The 20,230-nt window shown below is 36.5% G+C and overlaps 1 long non-coding RNA gene across 1 annotated transcript; it reads left to right on the forward strand.

Annotated features, from left to right (window-relative positions):
• Positions 1–4,523: 4,523 nt before the first annotated feature.
• On the forward strand, positions 4,524–18,513 carry LOC118967676 (uncharacterized). The gene is made up of 3 exons (XR_005054906.2): positions 4,524–4,576; positions 5,066–5,111; positions 17,328–18,513. It is a non-coding gene; the product is annotated as an uncharacterized lncRNA (long non-coding RNA).
• The last annotated feature ends 1,717 nt before the right edge of the window (positions 18,514–20,230 follow it).

The following is a 20,230-nucleotide window of genomic DNA, read 5'->3' on the forward strand; positions in this document are numbered from 1 at the left end:
CTATGTGTACTGCAACTCAGTTCACCTCATGCCAATGCAGTAATACCCACCCATCGTTTTTTTCATGATTTGTGGCCCCAGAGGTGTTCCACACAGCTCTGCAAAAATATGCATAATGTACAGGCCTTAGGAATCACTGAGGAGTTTCTTTTCAAAAACACATTATTATATTTAATCATTTTAGACTATTTTCTATTCCATTAAGACATTTAAATTACATTACATTGTTACAATAAGTCTTAGTACTAGGATAAAGTGAAAATCACAGGATCCTTAAACTGGATAAAACCTTTCATAACTTGACGCCAGTATATAAATATAAAATGTAAATGAAAACTGCCTTTAATCAAGGACAAAAAAAAGAAGCAAAATAACAAAACTGGAATAAGCAGTCTCCATTAGTCACATAATTAATGCAGAGTAATTATAAGAAACCAAGACTTACAGAAAAGACGGGGACAGAAGGATGATGTTGCATTATGTTTTCTTCAAATGGCTGTGGGTAAACTATCAATGTTTAAAAGCATTAAACTGATATAGTCGTTCTACTTACTAAAAGTGTGGATCTTTTGTTATAATCCTCATCAAATTCTATTTTATTGAAACATTATCATCTGAGGTTCTACAGGTGGTGTTTGTTGCACAGGTGGCCCTAATACCTCATCACAAACACCAGCTGAACTGTGTAATACCATTACCTAAATTGGTTTTTTTTGAGCCCCCCCCCCTTTCCTGCACCACAGGTACTCTCACCGCACTCTTCATTGTTAACATGCCCTTTGTCTACCCTTCTCATAAAACACTGAATCTACTGCCGAAAGAATTATTATGTGATATATTTATCCAAATTAAGTGCATCGGCTGTGATACATTACCAAATCACTTAAGTTCTACTTTAAAATTTCATCCTACTTTTCACTTTATTTAAAATTGAAAGATACCTCTTGAGAAATCAAGGTGATACATATAGGCTCTCTTGCCTCTGCAGAGGAGCAGCGGGTATTACGTTCCGGGGTCAGGCATTTGACAGCCGCCCCACCGGCGGCCCTTGGGCGTGGCCGGCTGACCACCGCCTCGGAGTCCGGGGCGGCCTGGGCGGCTCCTGCGGCCCAATGGGGCCACGCACACCCACACTCGGCTCCTTTTCCTCACCTGCACCTTGCTGACGTCCTCCTGCAGCTTTTGATAGCTGCTCCTGTTGCCTTCAGTTTCGGCAAACATTTCCAAATTCTTTTCAGCCTGTGATATTTCTCACTCAGCTCTTGGCTCAGCTTTCCGGGATTTTGGATTCTTTCCTCATTACAGTTTTTATCTTCAATCCCATCCTCCATTCTGTTAAGTAGGAGCTCACCAGACAGGACAGAGGGGAAAGTATTCAGAAATACAGCAAAATTATTCAGAATAGATCTCAAATATCCCCTCCTTTTTTTCTGTTAGAAGCTCCACCAGATAGCCCCTACACACACTCCTCTGCAACGTAGTGTATGTTTGCACACGGGGCTGCCACATGACATGGTGGCTCCTGGAGGGCAGACACATCTTCATTTTTGCTCCCCCTACAACACTGTGTGCCTAAGTGTTAATATAAATGTGTGGAATTAAGTTGAACAGTTCTGCCCTTCTAGGGAGAGGGCAGAACCTGTGTTTTCATAGACGAGGCTTCCACACCCAGGTAGAGCACCCAAGGCCAGGAGAAACACAGCTGAATCAATGGAAGATTCCAAAATACACATCCTCAAGGACTCAAGAGACACATTCTGATATGCAACCTCGCACCCCACCACTGGCGCAAAATGTTCTCGGGTGTATTTCTGATTCTACCCACGGAACCATCTCTGCCTCACCAGGAGTTGGGAATTTTCACTGCAGCTACCATTCTGCAAAATACAAAAGAGCATATTCCAGAAGCTGTTTCCACATGGCTGCCTTTCCAATTCACCACTCTTCAGCCTGGCATTAGATGATGCCACATGCGCTCCATCTCTCACAGTTAGTCCCCACTGGAAACACTCAACTTCATGTACAGGGTTTCAGGAGTGGATTGAGTTATGGTAAGTGCTGCGTGCATGCTCGCTTCTGCAAACAGGCGCCCTGGTGCTGGTGCTTGCAGGTGCTCAGGGTAGATTATTAACATCCCTTCTTGTAAGAGCACTGCTCATCCTTGGTAAACCCATCCCTAGCCTCTACAGTTCTGGGGCACCACCAGCCTTGGCAGTGCATTCACACCAGGGGACATGTGGGTCCAGGCTGGGTTATGGAAGACCTTCCCCTTAATTTTTGAGTCAAAAATGGAAGGAAGGTAACCCATCTTCTTGGATCTTAAGCCTGAGATTGTAGGGCTCTCATGAGTCATTTTTCAGTGGAGAAACTTTATATAAAATATGAAATCCAGGACAAACCAGCACAGATATTATAGCCTTATAGCACTGAATCCCAGTGTTCATGTCTGAAGCCTTGATTCTAAGCTTTTCTTCTTTGATTTGTTACCTGTTCCAGGATTCGTCCCATCTACTGGAAGAAGCGTGTCTTTCGTTTTTCCTCCAAGTGATTTGAGTTGTAATTCTTGCCGCTTGCATCTAAAGACACACTACCACTACTACACTGTGATAGTTGGCTGGAGATCTGAGAATTCAGTTTGCAGTCTGCTTTAGTCTTGAGAAGTTCATAAAATGAAACTTCTAAAACTAGAAGGTTTAGATCATCTCACAAAATGATGGAGTCTTTCTAAAATACCATAGCTATTTTTATGCAATTGTGAACTATTTTCAAAAACTCCTTAAAGCCAGACACTGTCTTTTCCAGCTTTGTAACATTTGTGCTCAAAAGCACTGGTTAACAATGCAACTTGCATCTTATGTGTAGTACTAGGTTATAAAAAGTATTTGTCCTATTTTAATCCTTATTGGCCTTAGAGATGAAACTTCAGACAGTGAAGTTTTACCTCCAGTCTCTTACCACTTCTTCTGTCTTAATATTCTTGACACATGGGTAAGAAAAAATCTCAAATGTTAAGAGAATATGAAAAATAGATTATACAGGTAGAGAACAAAATGCAGGTAGGTGCAACATTAAAACAAATGTATTAACAACTAACATAGGGACAGTTGAACCCACCTTACATGAGACGATTGGGAGTGAACTTTTCCTCACGAAAGGAGGTGTATCTTGAGGTGGATATTGCCTCGCTGTGGGGAGGAGCCTGTAATATCTGTTTAGTTCCACCTGGGATGCATATACCAGGAGAAACATTCAATTGTTTACAGCTGGCATCTGTTTGGATTGGTTGATGCCTGATGTAACTCCGGAGGGGAAAATATTTTCCCACCCTGGGACAAAATATCTTTGAAACTGAAATCAGAGTGAGAAATAAAGTGGGACAAACCCATTTATTGCTTAGAAGCAGTCATTCACTTCTGCTCACCTGTGTCCCTCAGGACCCTGCAGAAAAGGGCCCCCCACCCCACCCGTCCCGCTCAGACATGCCCTGCTCCCCTTTGCAATCACCTATTGATATGGAGGTGGACTGCTTCTCCCCACCCCTTGGAAACACCTAGTGACAGGGAGATGCACTAAGGCCAGGGGAGAGATTCTGGAAATGTTGCAATTTTACCCACACCCATAAAGTAGCAGTTATTAGATTGTTAAATGCCTTGAAGGTCATTCCAGGATATCAAGGATAACTAAGGGTTGGGACCTACATAGAGGGAGAGTAATACTAAGAAATTAAAAGATAAATAAATACACCAAGAAATAGTTACAGTGAGGGCTAAGATATCTGGAGATTTTATAACATTTACGTATCACATTTTGTTACCACTACTTCTCCATAATAGTAATAAAATTATCAAAATGAAAGAGGTTTCCTCTTTCTCTCTTCTTTCCTGCTTTCCTTCTTTTCTGTCTTTACTATTATTAATACTATTTTGTTCCCTGAGAGATCAAGAATGATGTGGGTAAAAACTGCAGTATTTCCAGAATCTGTTGCCTGGCATTAGTGCATCTTCGTATCAATAGGTGTCTCAAGGGGTGGAGAGAGTTGGACCACCTACATATCAATACATAACTACAAGGGCATGTGAGGGTTTATCTGGACCAGAGATGTTGGGTAGAGCTTCTGCTCCAGCCTGATCAAGAGAGAGACGGGACAACTGCTTGTGAGAAACAAATGGGTTTCTTAACTTTATTTCTCCCTTTGACTGATTTTGGTTTTAGAGGTATTTTGCCCCGGGATTTCCCCCCTAGAGTTACAAATGAAGGCAAAAATCTGTTACTCAACAGATTATTATATGGTGAAAGGAAGTCCAACAGCTGGGAGAAGGATGCAGCTGGAGAGAGAAGAGAAGACAAAAATCTGGATTTTAAGAAGAAGGAATTGGGGTTGTGGGTAAAATCACAACATTTCCAGAACCTCTCACCTAGTCTTAGTGCATCTCTGTATCAACAGGTGTTTCCAAGGGGTGGAGAGCAGTAGGCGGCCTCCACTGGGCCAGAGGTTGGGTGGGGTCCCTTTTTCTTCAGTCGGTTTGAGAGCAACACAGGCGAGTGGAAGTGGAGACTTCTTGTACGCAGCAAACAGGTTTGTCCCACTTTCTTTCTCACTTTGATTTTGGTTTCAGAGGTATTTGCCCCGGATGTCCTCCAACCCCCGGAGTTACAGGGGTCTGGTAGGTGGCATGTGTTGGTGTGGGCCTGGGGTAGGTGGTATGCTTTATTCCCTGCCTGCTTTACACTCATTCACAAGATGGGCATTCTGTCATTTATATGAATTCTGAATTTCTACCAAGTGATTTTGGAGAGTAACTTTATAAGTCCTTCTCCCACTAGCTATGTTTTGAGACCCAAGTCTCAGTAATAGCTAAACTGCCTGGAGGGAAAATGTGGTAAATATTTCTTTTCATATATCCCATACCAAGGCCAGAAATATACTAAGAGATTGAATAAATATGAACTGGAGTAATGTGGCAGGCATGCCAGACTTATTTTCTTCTTCAAAAGATAAGGAAAAAAGCTATGAACTCTCGTGGTGAATGTAGATAGTATTTTCATAAGCCTGCTTTCTTTTCAGAATCATTGGAAATTCTGGAAAAATGGAGTCTGTCTGAAAACAGTGTGTGAGTATTTTTCTGCTTTGTGTTAAAGCTGTACACGGGAAAAACACTAGACAAAACTCATTTTCAAAAGCAACTGAGATGTAAGCCTAGATCTAAATTAAAGGAGTGAACAGAAGTATGTGACTTTTTCTTACATAGAAGGTATTTTTAAAAAATAACCAAACAGAAAGGACTAGGGAAATGACTCACTAGAGTACTCCACATTTGACGATGGATATAGCAGGTCAACATTTCAACACTATGTTAGATGTGACACTAATATGAATATTCCTAATATTTATAGTCAAAGAGCTCAATTCATTTTACTCTAGCTCAAAATCTTAAAAGAGCATTTATAAAATAGAGTACCTTACCTCGATTCATTAGTTAGAGGAAATGGCTCATTCCACTTGATTCCTGGTATTTATTTTAAAATCAGGAATACTGAAAGCCTGCCAAGACTCATACTTCCCTTGGAAATATGTTCTGATCCAAAAATAAACCCTATCATTTAAAGAGCCACAGCATCTTGAAAAATGAAACAATACATTAACAAGGACAACAGCAGGTAGTACAGCAAAATAAAATTTTTTAAATCCAATCTTTTCATTTCCTTTGTTTTGGTTTTAATATTGCTTATTATAATGTGTACTAGAGTTTGTTATTTACTGTTGTTATATGATCAAATAATTATTCAATATTGATAAGAAAGCAAATGAAGAAGTCTTGAAAACTTGAGAAAAACTGTTAACTTGAAAAATTTGTCTTCTTCTGATCACTTATTCCATTTCTCCTGACCAGTTACCATTACCTTAAGCTCTAAGATTCCAGATTCTTTCCGTGTTTCTGAATTCTATATAAGTAGAATCATGCGCATACATTTCCTTGCATCTCATTTATTTTGCTAAACATTAAATCTGAGTGATCTGTCTATGTTATTGCTTATAACCATAGTTGGTTCATTTTCACTGCTTTTCAGGATAAGGCACTATGATTAGCCCACAGGTTACTTACCTATGTTCTTGTTGACAGACATCTGTGTTGCTTCCACTTTGAAGATATTATAAATAATGTTCTGTACATTACTGAACATATATTTGGTAAACACATATACATATTTTATTTGAGCAATATCCTAAAATCAAATTCCTATAAACCTACATTGAACTTATATTTATTGCCAAATACTCATTACAAACAAAGAGACTGTACCAACTGACACTTCCACAAACCAGATATGAAAGTCCACTTTCTTTATATCCTCAACAACACTTGATGTTACCTGTCTTTCCCAGCATGTACTGGTAATGCACTGTGGTTTAAATTTGAATTTCTTTAATGGAATTTTTTTCAGTTTATGGTTTGAATTATGTCACCACCCAAAAATTTACATACTGATGTTCTAGTCCCTAGTACCTCTGAATATGGCCTTTTCTGGAATCAGTCATTTTATATGGAATCAGTTAAATTAAAATGAGGTCCTATGGGAGTAGGGTGAGCTCCAGTGCAAGAATCTGGTGTTCTTTTACAAAGGGGAAATCTGGACCCGAAGACACAAGGGGGAATGCCATGTGCAGACTGGAGTTAGGCAGCCGCAGCCAGGGAAAGCCAAAGATCACCCATAAACCAGCTGCAGTTATAAGAGAAACATGAACGAATCCTCCCTCAGAGCCCTTAGAAGAAGTCAACCTCGCTGACACCTTGATTTTGTAGGTCTAGCTTCTGGAATGTGAGACGACAAATTTCTGTTGTTTAACCACCCAGTTTGTGGTCCTTTGTTACTACTGCACTAGTAAACTAGCATGGTGACTCATGTTTATTTGTATTTCCTTGTTTACCAGTGTTGGCAATTGGATATTCTTCGATGTGCCCATTCTGAGGTCATTGCCTGTTTTTTCTTCTTGTTAAGTGCTAAAGCATTTAAGTGACTGGCCATAAGCTGACTTTCAGTTACATATGTAAATATCTTCTCTACAGTGTAGTTTTTTTACTTCCTTAATGGTGGCTTTTGGTAAGCAGGTTCCTAATTTAGATGTAATATGGTTTACTAGTGTTTTCCCTGATGTTTCATTGTTTTTATATCCCTAGTTGCTATATATTTCCTATCTAATTATATATATTTCTAGAATTGATTTTGTTGTGTATGATGTGTGGTAGGATACAAGATTTTTTTGTAAAATCAAGTGTATTTATAATTGTGGTCTTCCTTTATGAATCCTTATTATTTGCTTAGACAATGAGTTTGTTATTTGCTTATAACAAATCAAAGTTTGTAGTTTGTAATGGAGACACAAAACCTAAAGGAACATTATTTCTATAAAAGCTAACTTATTGTTTGATAGTAAATTTCCATGAGAAATATGTTCATGTTTGGCATGTATAAAAATTGAACTAGAGAAATAGTTTAATATCCATTTGATTTTTTAATGGCTGTGAGTTCTGGACACCTTGATTCAGAAAGGTCTACATAGAGAACATTCAGGTTTCCATATTTGCTTTACCAGATTAGGTAGACCTTGTGACCAATATGCCATGAATTTGTGAGAGTCTTACCTGTTATAATCTTGGTTAGTGTGAGTATTCCTTTTGAAAATGAGTCTGGGTTTTGTCTCTTACATTTTTGAATTTATTGCCTTAAAGTTGGTTGACTTGGAATATTTCTCTTTCTCAGGGAAGAGAATTCGAGTGTTACAGAAGAAATATAAATAGAATTAGTCTTGCAATTAATAGTATTGCATTGAGAATGATTTTCTAATTTCTTCTCTTTTCTAATATCCTCTATTTTCTACTAACTCATTTTTCAGAGCATTTAAGAAGGTGGTTTAATTGTGAGATTAATGGGAAAAAATAATTGCATTTTGTGCAACAATAAACAACTAGAAGATTAATTTGAAAGAAAGTACTACCCAGAAAAATATAAGATGTTTAGGAATAAATCAAAGTACAATTCTAAATTCTGATTACAACATTTTAGGTAAGGCCTAAATAAAGTGATATTCTATACTCACAGATAAAAACACAGTATTACAAGTATGTCCATTACCTCAAAACTAATGTACATACTCAATGCAATTCCAATTAAAATCTCAACAGAGATTTAAATGGAAAGTTATAATTTCTACATTTTAATGGAAGATTAAAGAGTCAAAACCCACCAGGATAATTGAACAGCAAGACTTATGAAGAAATTGAAATGTACACAGTGTGGCATTAGCATAGGATATACAAATTCACAACTGTAGTAAAAGAGAAACTCCAAATAGAGAATCATGTATTTATGGAACAATGACAAAGGCAGGACAATAGACCATTAAGAGAAGGAGGGACTATTGACAAAGCAGAGTCTAAAAGATGGTTATCCATAGGGCAAGGAATAAATAAATTAATTAATTAGTAAGATTAAAAAATATTCTGTATACAAATTTCAACTCCAGATCAACTAAGAATGTTAATGTTAAAAATAAAGCTTTTAAAATTTCAGGGAAATTTAGAATCTTATTATATTTTGGACTTTGGTGATGGCTAGGAAATTTTTCAAAAATCCATTCTGCTCTGCTCAGAAAATATTAATATATTTTACTGTATTAAAATGAAGAACTCTTTTACATCAAGAGAATAAAAAATGGAATAAAAGGACAAAAACAAATGGAAAATGTGTTTACAATCCCAAGAAACAACAAAGCAATAGTATCAAGAGTATAAAAACAACTACAAATCAGTAAGAAAAGCAAAACCTACTTAATTGGGGAAAAAAACGGCAAAATCGATGAATAGGCATTTTGCTTCAAAAGAAACATAAGAAGCAAAATTATTAGAAATCAGGGAAATTTAAATCATCCTTTTACATTATGCAACTGATAAAAACTATGTGATAATATCAAATGTCAGAGGGTACACAACCACACAGAATCTTTTATACATTTATATTAAGAGCATAAATAGATGCAAATATATTCAGAACAGTTTAGCATTCTCTCCTAAGGCTGAACATCACATGTCTTACAAGGCAATGATTCTTCTCCTAAATGTATGTATGGAAGAAACTCTTGTCCATGTACAATAGAAGGCATGGGCAAGAATGTTCATGACAATATTGCTCACAATGGCAAAAAGTGGAAGCAATCCAAATGTTCATAATGAGAACAGAAATGGGCTGTAGTGTATTCACACAATGGATTATCATTCAGTGGTCAAATAAACTATGGCAGCATGCATCAGTAAAGATGGATCTCAGCATCTGTATAGTGAAAAAGAAAATCACAACTTCAAGACTATATGAAGCATGGGCATTTCAATAAGGTGAACACAACTAAAGTTAAACATACACTTTTGGGAAATGTGCATAAAACCATAAAAGAGGTATGAGATTACATCAAATAAGGTAAAATAGGGTAATAGGGTGGACAAAAACCTATTTATATATATATATATGTATATATATATATACATATATATATACATATATATATATGTATATGTGAAATTGGTGAATTCACTTGTACTGAATATATGCATGAAAATAGTTAACATATATAATAACTTTTTAAAAGCACGTTATTGGACCAGCCATTTAAATAAGCCAACTTTTATGATTTAATCCAATTATATACTTACATAAGGAGAGGATTCTGAGGAATTTTAGTTAACAATCTAATATGTAAAAAATATGCAATACTACCTGTGGGTAAAATTGCAGTATTTCCAGAATCTCTCACCTGGCCTTAGTGCATCTCCATATCAAAAGGTGATTACAATGGGGAGTGAAGGCATATCTGGACTATGGAGGTTTGGTGGAGCCCTTTTGCAGCTGGGTCATGAGAGACAAAGGGCAAGCAGAAGTAGGCAACTGCTTGTAAGCAATAAACAGGTTTCTCCCACTTTATTTCTCCTTAATTTCATCTTCAAACGTTATTTGCCCCAGGGTGGGAATATATCCCCCCACCTCCCCTCCCTGAGTTACATCACCCAATCACATCTTGGTTTAGAAAATGACTGAGTAAATTGAATGGGGAGGCAAAATGCAGTTTTACTCATCTTTCACATTTTACTCTAAAGTTTAAGGTTACATGGTGGGATTTTTGGAAAGCATTCTGATTGTGCTCTGCTTTACCTGTCTTACACTTCCATTTCTGTACACTCTGATTGTGTTTCATAGTAGAAACACTAAGGCAGTATCTTAGGCACAATTAAATATCTCTTTTGGCTCACAAGAGGCTCCATCCAGTGGGGCAGGTTCCAGTCTCTAATCAATATGATACATCTATTCATAGAGCCCTATGCTGTTCAGGTAAGTCTAGTGCCAATATAATATGTGGAAATTGAACAGAGGCATAATGGACAATAAGAAAATGGATTGCAAAACATGCGTAAAATATTTTCAGAGCACTTCACAGGCCATACTCTGATAACATGTTTACATGTTTATTTTCTTCATTAAAATTAACTCCTTGAAAGGAGAGGCTGTATCATTTCAGGAAGTGAATCAGAAATTTCTAATGAGTACTTGGTTCTCTGTAGAATTTTATTCAGGAAAAAAATGAATACTTACTATCTTATCATATAATATATGTTATATATCTTATTATATATTACAGATGGTTTAAAAGTTATGATAACAATCATTACAATGGAGTAACAAGATACAATGTTTCCCCCAAGTGAACTTAAAAGGCGTGTTTCTGGTGAGGAACTATATCTTTACATGCTGTGCAAATACAATGCTCTCACAAATATTTGAGAATATGATACACAATTACTTCTGAAGAGAGGCCTAGAGAATCATTTCTCTCCAGATTCCCTGCTTATTAGTGCTCTCCTGAATTAACCTGGTTATTGTTTCCGTTCCCTTTCAGAACTGCATTCGCTATCACTTAAACACAGAAACTGCCACATTATCCTGAGTTGCTCCCAGCCTTGCTACTGTGCTTTGGCAACACTTCTCTAACTGACAAGAAATGGGGCATTAGGCAGAGATAAGAGATGATACACACACACACAGAAGAGGAAAAGAAAGTGGTAAAGATGGTGAACAGACAAGATAGAGCCCTCAGATAAAGTGATCAGAAAATAGTTCCCAAAATGATAAAAGTGACTTCAGTACCAACTTCATAACAATATAATAGTTCATGTGTGTGGAAGCTACAAAGCCCAATCAATAATAACCCTTTTGGGTCATTTATTTCTTTGCCAGGGCTTAAACTCTGGCTTAATATATATGTATATTGTCATATACCTAAAATATATACATATATAAATGTATATATGTATACATATGTGTGTGTATATAGTATTACTTTCTTACCCTAATTCCTATGTCCTCCTTAATGAAATCTAATAATAGGTGTTTTAAACTAGGCTGTCTTTCTTAGGCATTCAGTTAGTCATAGGAAGTGATACAAAGGTTTTCCTTAGGTGGTATACAGGGACGACAAGAATAACTAAGTTATTAGGAAATCTCAAACACAAGGAAAGACAGAATATTGTTACCATCAACTAGATCACCAAAGCTTATACTGCATTCTGTTTTTACTCCTTCTTTATTCATAAAATATAGCACTAAATTCTCTAGGATCATAAACTCTACCTTTTTTATTTAAGTGAAAAAGCTTTGTAAGGAAAAGGCAAACAGGAGGCAAAAGGTATAAGAAATAAAAATAAAAGTTCAGGCAATAGGTAGCTAATCAAACATGAAGGTAAAAATTTCAGTGCAAGACCAACAGTGCCCAAGATAAAACCACAAATATACTTGAAAGAAGACAGGACTAAATAAATACATGGATACACATTCAGAGAAAGAGAAGAGCGTGGAAATAACAAAATGCTCTGGAAACTCAATTTTTTAGGAGTCACCTATTGCAAACTTAAAACCTAGAAGTTTGGGAGACCTAGGCCTTTTGTGGGAAAAGGTGATCTCCCTGCCAGCCACACAGCTTAAGATATGCACCCATATATAAAGAATTACAGTGGCAGACAGGTAAGTATTTTAATAAAAATGTAAATTATGACATTAAAAACAAACAAAAAACAAAGACTGTGTTTCTTCCAAATGGGCATGAGAACCTTATTAAAATGAGACTAGCTAACAGAGGAAAAGTTGAGCTCAGTTTAAAGTCAAGTAGAACAGAATCTCTGTAACCTCAACTAGCTTTCCATATAGTGAGTAAATGATAATTATGAGGACTACTGAAAGTGTAAAAAATGGGTTCCAAACTGAAGTTTGGGAGAAATGAAGTATTTTATATAGAAGCAAAATGAATTTAAAAGAAATAGTTATTGCCCAATAAATAATACATTATTTTAATGTATCAATATAACATAAAATATATAAATCAATAGTTAAATAAGATAGAAAGGAACACAATAAGCAAGAAATGACCAAAGGTAAACATAATATCCTAGTAGAAACAGCAGTCTCAGCATTTCTATTTTTTACTGTTAACTTTCTTTTTTAATTAATTTTATTTTGGTATCATTAATCTACAATTACATGAAGGACATTGTTTACTAGGCTCCCCCTTCACCAAGTCACCCCCACATCCCTGTTCACAGTCACTGTCCATCAACATAGTAAGATGCTGTAAAATCACTACTTGTCTTCTGTGTTTTACAGCCCACCCCGTGCCCCCCCCCACTATACATGCTGATCGTAAAGCCCCCTTTCTTTTGTTTCCTACCCATATCCCACCCTTCCCACCCGTCCTCCCCAGTCCCATTCCCTTTGGTAACTATCAGTCCATTCTTGGGTTCTGTGCTTCTGCTGCTGTTTTGTTCCTTCAGTTTTCTTTTGTTTTATACTCCACATATGAGTGAAATCATTTGGTACTTGCCTTTCTCCACCTGGCTTATTTCACTGGCAATAATACACTCTAGCTCCATCCATGTTGTTGCAAATGGTAGGATTTGTTTTTTTCTTATGGCTGAGTAATATTCCATTGTGTATATGTACTATATCTTCTTTATCCATTCATTTACTGATGGATATTTAGGTTAGGTTGCTTCCATATCTTGGCTATTGTAAATAGTGCTGCAATAAACATAGGGGTGCATCTGTCTTTTTCAAACTGGAGTCTGCATTCTTAGGGTAAATTCCTAGAAGTGGAATTCCTGGGTCAAATGGTATTTCTATTTTGAGCATTTTGAGGAACATCCATACCACTTTCCACAATGGTTGAACTAATTTACATTCCCACCAGCAGTGTAGGAGGGTTCCCCTTTCTCCACAACCTCGCCAACATTTGTTGCTGTTTGTCTTTTGGATGGTAGCCATCCTTACTGGTGTGAGATGATATCTCATTGTGGTTTTAATTTGCATTTCTCTGATGACAAACGATGTGGAGCATCTCTTCATGTGTCTCTTGGCCATCTGAATTTCTTCTTCAGAGAACTGTCTATTCAGCTCCTCTGCCCATTTTTTAATTGGATTATTTGCTTTTTGTTTGTTGAGGTGTGTGAGCTCTTTATATATTTTGGATGTCAACCTTTTATCAGATCTGTCATTTATGAATATATTCTCCCATACCGTAGGATACCTTTTTGTTCTGTTGATGGTGTCCTTTGCTGTACAGAAGCTTTTCAGCTTGATATAGTCCCAGTTGTTCATTTTTGCTTTTGTTTCCCTTGCCCGGGGAGATATGTTCAAGAAGAGGTCACTCATGTTTATGTCTAAGAGATTTTTTCGTATGTATTTTTCTAAGAGTTTTATGGTTTCATGACTTACATTCAAGTCTTTGATCCATTTCAAATTTACTTTTGTGTATGGGGTTAGACAGTGATCCAGTTTCATTCTCTTACATGTAGCTGTCCAGTTTTGCCAGCACCATCTGTTGAAGAGACTGTCATTTCCCCATTGTATGTCCATGCCCCCTTTATCGAATATTAGTTGACCATATATGTTTGGGTTAATGTTTGGAGTCTCTATTCTGTTCTATTGGTCTGTGGCTCTGTTCTTGTGCCAGTACCAAATTGTCTTGATTACTGTGGCTTTGTAGTAGAGCATGAAGTTGGGGAGTGAGATCCCCCCACTTTATTCTTCCTTCTCAGGATTGCTTTAGCTATTCGGGGTCTTTGTTGTTTCCATATGAATTTTTGAACTATTTGTTCCAGTTCATTGAAGAATGCTGTTGGTAGTTTGATAGGGATTGTATCAAATGTGTATATTGCTTTGGGCAGGATGGCCATTTTGACGATATTAATTCTTCCTAGCCAGGAGCATGGTATGAGTTTCCATTTGTTAGTGACCTTTTTAATTTCTCAATTTACTGTTAACTTTGAGTAGGGGACAGACACTTGAGAGTTAAATATATGTAATCTAATTTGACAAAAATGTCTAGGACTCAATGATTTATGAAGAGAATTTATATAAAAGAAATGTGAAATTAAAATGGAAGATAAAAATTCTAAAATAATAAGATACTTAACACTGAATAAAATAACATGTTAAACATTTGACATTATTAATTTTACTATTATAATATACTGGCATATACCTGTTCAGGTTAGGTGAATTATGAATAATATATGAAAATTCTGGCTATGTGAACTCATTCATTAAGTTTCATGCAACCAAATCTAAACCTTTTTTTTAAGTTAACAGATTTTATGTTTCAAGTAGTTTTAGGTTTATAGCAAAATTTAACAGAAGGTACTGTGATTTTCCATATATCCAGTCCCACATGACACATTATAACCAGAGCCCACAGCTGACATTAGAATTTACTTAGTGTTGTTTATTCTGTAGGTCTGGACCAATATATAATGGCATGTATTCATCATGATAGAATCACATGGAGTAGCTACACTGTCACAGGAATCCTCTGTGCTCTGTCTGTGGGTCTCTTCCTCCCTCTAACCTCTGGTAACCACCAGTATTTTTATTGTCTCCATAATTCTGCCTTTTCCAAAATGTCATATAGTTGGAATTAAACAGGATGTAGCCTTTCCAGGCTGGCTTCTGTCACTTAGTAATGTGGGTAAATGGTTCCCCCATGTCTTTTCATGGCTTAATAGCTCATTTCTTTTTAGTGCTGAATTTAATATTTCATTGTCTTGATGGGCTACAGTTTATTCATTTACTTACTGAAGGACAGCAGTGGTTGCTTCCGGTTTGGGCAATTATGTATAAAGCTGCTGCAAACATCCGCATGCATGCTTGTGTGTGTACGTATGTTCTCAGCCCCTCTAGGCAAAATCACAGAGTATAATTATATGGTAAGAGTATGTTTGCTTTTACAGGAAACCACCAAATGGTCTTCCAAAGTAGGAACTCTTAAAAAAAAAAAGAACTTGAAGAATATTCTAAACATTTCCATGGGTCATTAAAAACAAAGGCCAGCACTTAAAAAGACTCTTATGTGTCACATGTATATACTTGTCCAGTTCTTTTAATAGACTAATCATAGACATCAAAAACTAATACCACACTTTGCCAGATAATAAGTCACTTCAGAAAGTGGTGGAATAGCTCATTTCATCCATGCAGAGGAGACTAACATTTAGAATTTACTTTTCTTGTTTAAAATTCATAGGTCTGCACTCCAAAGATTTTTTTCAGAGCCTATGAAGAGGCTATGTGTATGTGAATAATGTGAAGCAAACAACTGAATTTCACAAATTATTGAGAACAAGTGTTATGCTGATACAATGGGAAGTTATAAGCTGACTCATACTTGGTTTATGGATTAGAGATTCTGCAACTTGCTGGAAGGGTTTAACACAAATCATGCATTGATCACTTTTATTTATTCCATGGTCATTACCCCTGATGTACAACCTGGCAGAAGAGGGGACTGCACAGGCTGTGACTAAATCAGACACCATTCCTACCTGACTGCCTGACAAACTTGTGGTGTCCTAAAAAATCACTCAAATGCTACCTCCTCTCTGAAGACTTCTGGCATCTTTTTATCTTATATTTCTGTCACGTGTCTTCAGAAACACTTTGTACTTACATCTGTTTACCCTCGTCTCATGGCTGTGGTTGTCTGGTTGCGTGCCTGTGTATCCTCACACACAGAAATCTCTGAAATTGTCACGCCATGAAGAGAAAGAAAAGTGACTGATGTGTTTTGCTGCATTATGATCTGACAAATTGTGAAGAACCCAGGAAATATCAATACCTTGCCTGTTTTCTGATTACAAAGATTCTTAACCTTTTGAATGAATGGTAACTGAAAGTGATTTCTTAAGAACTATCCATCAAAGTGATTGTTCCTAGTTTGGTCATTCAGATTCAATATCAGTTTAAATGGATTGTCCATTTAAAAAATATTCTTTATTTGCTCCACTGCTTTATGATATCCATGTATTGTTTTTTAACAGCTTACCTCCTTCATGGCATACTTCAAAACTTTTTTCATTCTCATATCTTTTCCAACTAAACTTTGATATCGCAGAAAGAATTAGCTTCTAAAAGGAAGAGCCCTATTTACCCACTGGTTGAGTCCAGTGCTTTACCCAGAATTCAGTAATTGTGACTTATTGTTCATTTGAATTAACTATACATTTAACATTAAGAAAAATCTAAGAACACTTTGGAAGGAAATATTTGTGCAAGGATTCCTAATTCTCTTAAGAAGTATGTGTGTATTAAAAAATGTTCTCTCTCCATTTTCTTTTGTTACTTTAAGAAATGTAGAAATGTTTTCCTCAAATGAAGCTGGGTGTGAGATAAGGTTTACAGGAGAGAGATGTTTGTTTCTGCTGGGGATTATTTCCTATCTGTGTCCCTTACTGAATCTGTGTTAAGAAACAGCATGAATATCAAATCTTCACTGGAAAATTGGGGTCAAAATCTACCTAGACCTCCTCTGAATAAACACTAAGTTCTGTGATTATATATAGACTGAGCAGTTGCTGGGAACTTACCGTGCACTACAGAAAACATTATACTTTATAAGATGCTTGCCACACATCACATTTTGCAGTTAAAAAACAATAACCTCTTGTCAGATGCACATACATAGGTGACCCTTAAATTTCAAAGCTAAATTGTGGGGGATGCAGCCTGGAAATTGCTTTGATCTTCTACACATGATATTATTTTTCCCAACTGATTTTAAATGAGACAAAACCGCGGTGAGGGAGTGCTAACATACCACCAAACTGATGCGCATAGAGTGCTATTCTTCAAAACCAGAACATAAAGGTTATGATCTATGAAGGCTTACAGAGAAGTCGACAGTCAGATGTAGATAGACAAAGTCATGGAAAAAAGGAAACATTGTTTTATTTCATCACTAGGCATAGAAGCAGAAGATCAGAGCTGGAAGGAGTCTCCGAAAGACAGCTCCACCCCTTAATTTACAGAAAAGGACACTGAAGACAATGGGAATCAAGAATTTCCCTACGGGCATTTGGGAAGAAATGAAAGAGCACGAGTTTAAAGCCTTGAAGTCAATATCATACGTAAATACAATTACAACGCCTGGCTCTATTTTCCCCTTTTGTCTTTTCACTGCTGTACAAGGTTTCATAAGAGAGTTATTAAGAATGTGTTCTCCCGGGTGGAACTTCCTGGGTATGCGGTGTATTCAGTCACCTAGCAGCTGGGTAACCACAGGCAAATTGCAGGATTTCCCTGTGCCATGAATTCCTTCTGTGTAAATATGGATTGAAGCAGAACTTTTATCACACTGTCACTGTAAAGTAAGTAAATTAATACACACAGAAATGCTTAGAAGAATACATGGCATATAAGACATGCTAATGCAAGTCACCTATTAATATTATAATGTCTATTATTATGATTATGATGTCCCATCTCTTGGCATTTGCCTACATATAAAGTGACCAGTGCTCTTCCTTGCTGTCTTGTTTCTCACATACAGGTAAATAGAGTAAGAACATTTATCTGTCACCTCTTGTGTACCAGAGATAAAATCAAGGCTGTCAAACTGAAATGAAACCTGAAGGTAGTCTGATAAATTAATTCACCGAATACTTATAGTTGCTAATGGTTTCATGTATTTCACCTGCCACATACAGGTTTCTTTTTAAGAGTAGTTCTTTTAAGTATTTAAATAGGAAGGGAAATAAATGTATGGAGAAATACAGGATACTGCGTAGAACCAATAGGATGTATATTTTGGTGCATGTTAGGATCTTCTGTAGCTGGCAGGTTGCTCTTGCCTTCTGCAAGTAAAACTGTTACAAACGGGCAATAAACAATTTACCCAAAGATTCTGACATGGGACTTCTAGTTTAATATGTCAACATTTGACCAACCTCAAAATTAGAAAAATCCAATTCTGTATGATCAACTAAGAAGTTTATAAAACAAAAGTAATTTGTAATTGGGAACACAAAATTGACCCCAAAAGTCTTTGTGTATATTGTATATTTTCTTGGGTGTGTTTGTGTGTGTGTGTGTGTGTGTGTGTGTGTGTGTGTGCATGTGGATAGTCAAACACACACATATTTTCATATGTAGTCGAACACAGAAGAGAAATTTTCTTACATTGAACATGCAAAGTGAAAAGGGGTGCTTCATTTTAAAACATACTTATTTTTATAGGTACAGAAATACAGAAGTTCATAACGTTTATATTTCAATAAATATTTCATTGAAATTGCTTTTTTGGAAACATTCTCTTATTTTCTCTGAAGGCATCAGGGAAATAACTGTGCTATAAAATAATGAAAATCTAGACTGCATTTATAATATTTTCAGAGTCATTTAACTTTTTTCTTATATGGTTAAAACATTTTCCTTAACTCCAAATTGAAAAAGCAAACTAAGTGGAAGTCCTTAGTGTTTTTAACCCTTTTTGTACTTGACTGATGTTTTTGCATGCAAATGACTAAGTGGCAGTAAGAATAGGACACCCTCTGAATTATTAAGCTTTAAATATCACACCAAATGACTTAAATGATAAATTCCAAGTCATAGTAAGGTGACAGGACTGAGAATTTCTATTTAAAACCTGTTTGCTTTAACAAGTCTAAAAAGACTGCAGTCTTTGGAGTGGGAAATAGGGAGAGAGATGATCAGCAGAGGAATGTTAGAAAGAGCTAAACATTGAAGTAAATAATGGCAGTTTATTTAATCAGAATCTAGAAGAAGGGAACTTTACACAACAGACAGTGACTACCTCCATTTCATTGGCAAAATGATCACTCTCTTAAACGAGGAGGTATTTAAATTGGTAATCATAAAACTCATTTTTTCAAATAGTTTTCACCAAGCATGGAATTTAGTTCATCTGCATTCCCATGATATGATACATTAGCCAGGCCAAGACTGGTATACCAGCCCGTAGGAGAGTTACCGTTCCTGTCGTATAAAGTGGCATTTGCTTTTCTTCATAATTCTTGAGAGCTCAGCTAATGTGATTGGAACTCTGGGAAAATGCTGTGCTCTGTTTGCAGACACACATGTTTTAAGCCAGAATCAAAATTATGGAACACTCGTCAAGGTGAGACCATAATATAGTTCTTCTGGGACAGTCACCTCTTCTTCCACAGGGGATCTAAGATCTCCATTAACTGGATGCTTGGTTGTTCATTAGTTGTTTTTGAAATACTGCAATTTAAGTTTTTGAATTGCTACCAATAACAATTATGTATGATAAACACCAATAACCAGAGTATGAAAGGTTGGCTGCAAAATTTCAGTATCAATAAGAATAATAACAATAAAAGACAATCAACACTAAGGACTTTACAGGGATTATCTCATTTCATCTTCAGGACAGTGTTTGAGAAGAATATTATTACTGCTGTGAATTTTTTTTTAAAGAGAGCAAGTGAGAGGCTTTTATTTAGAGATAATAGGAGAGGACAGAGCTCCTGGCTCACACCAGGAGGCAACAGACAAGAGAGCCCCGGGGTGGTGCTTGTCTAGGGATTTTACAGGCAGTTGAGAGGCAAAGAGCTAGGGATGCACACCTGCTAATTGGTCCCAAAATGTTTATCTTTGAAGAGACATTAAGTTTCTTATTAGTCTTCCTGGTTATTTACAAGAAATTTACTGCTCTGATTTCCTCCCAGGATAGCAGCTTTCTGGTCTGGGAGCATATCAATCAGAACTGCCTGCTTTGCTCCCAAGGTGAGCTGAGTTACCATCTGTGAGTTACCGTCTGTTAAAGAGTATGTGAAGAAACTTACTTTTTAACTAATTGGGTTTTAAAATGCAACCTTACCTT

Source organism: Manis javanica, chromosome 14 (assembly GCF_040802235.1).
Source record: "Manis javanica isolate MJ-LG chromosome 14, MJ_LKY, whole genome shotgun sequence".
In the NCBI taxonomy this organism is placed as follows: Eukaryota; Metazoa; Chordata; class Mammalia; order Pholidota; family Manidae; genus Manis; species Manis javanica.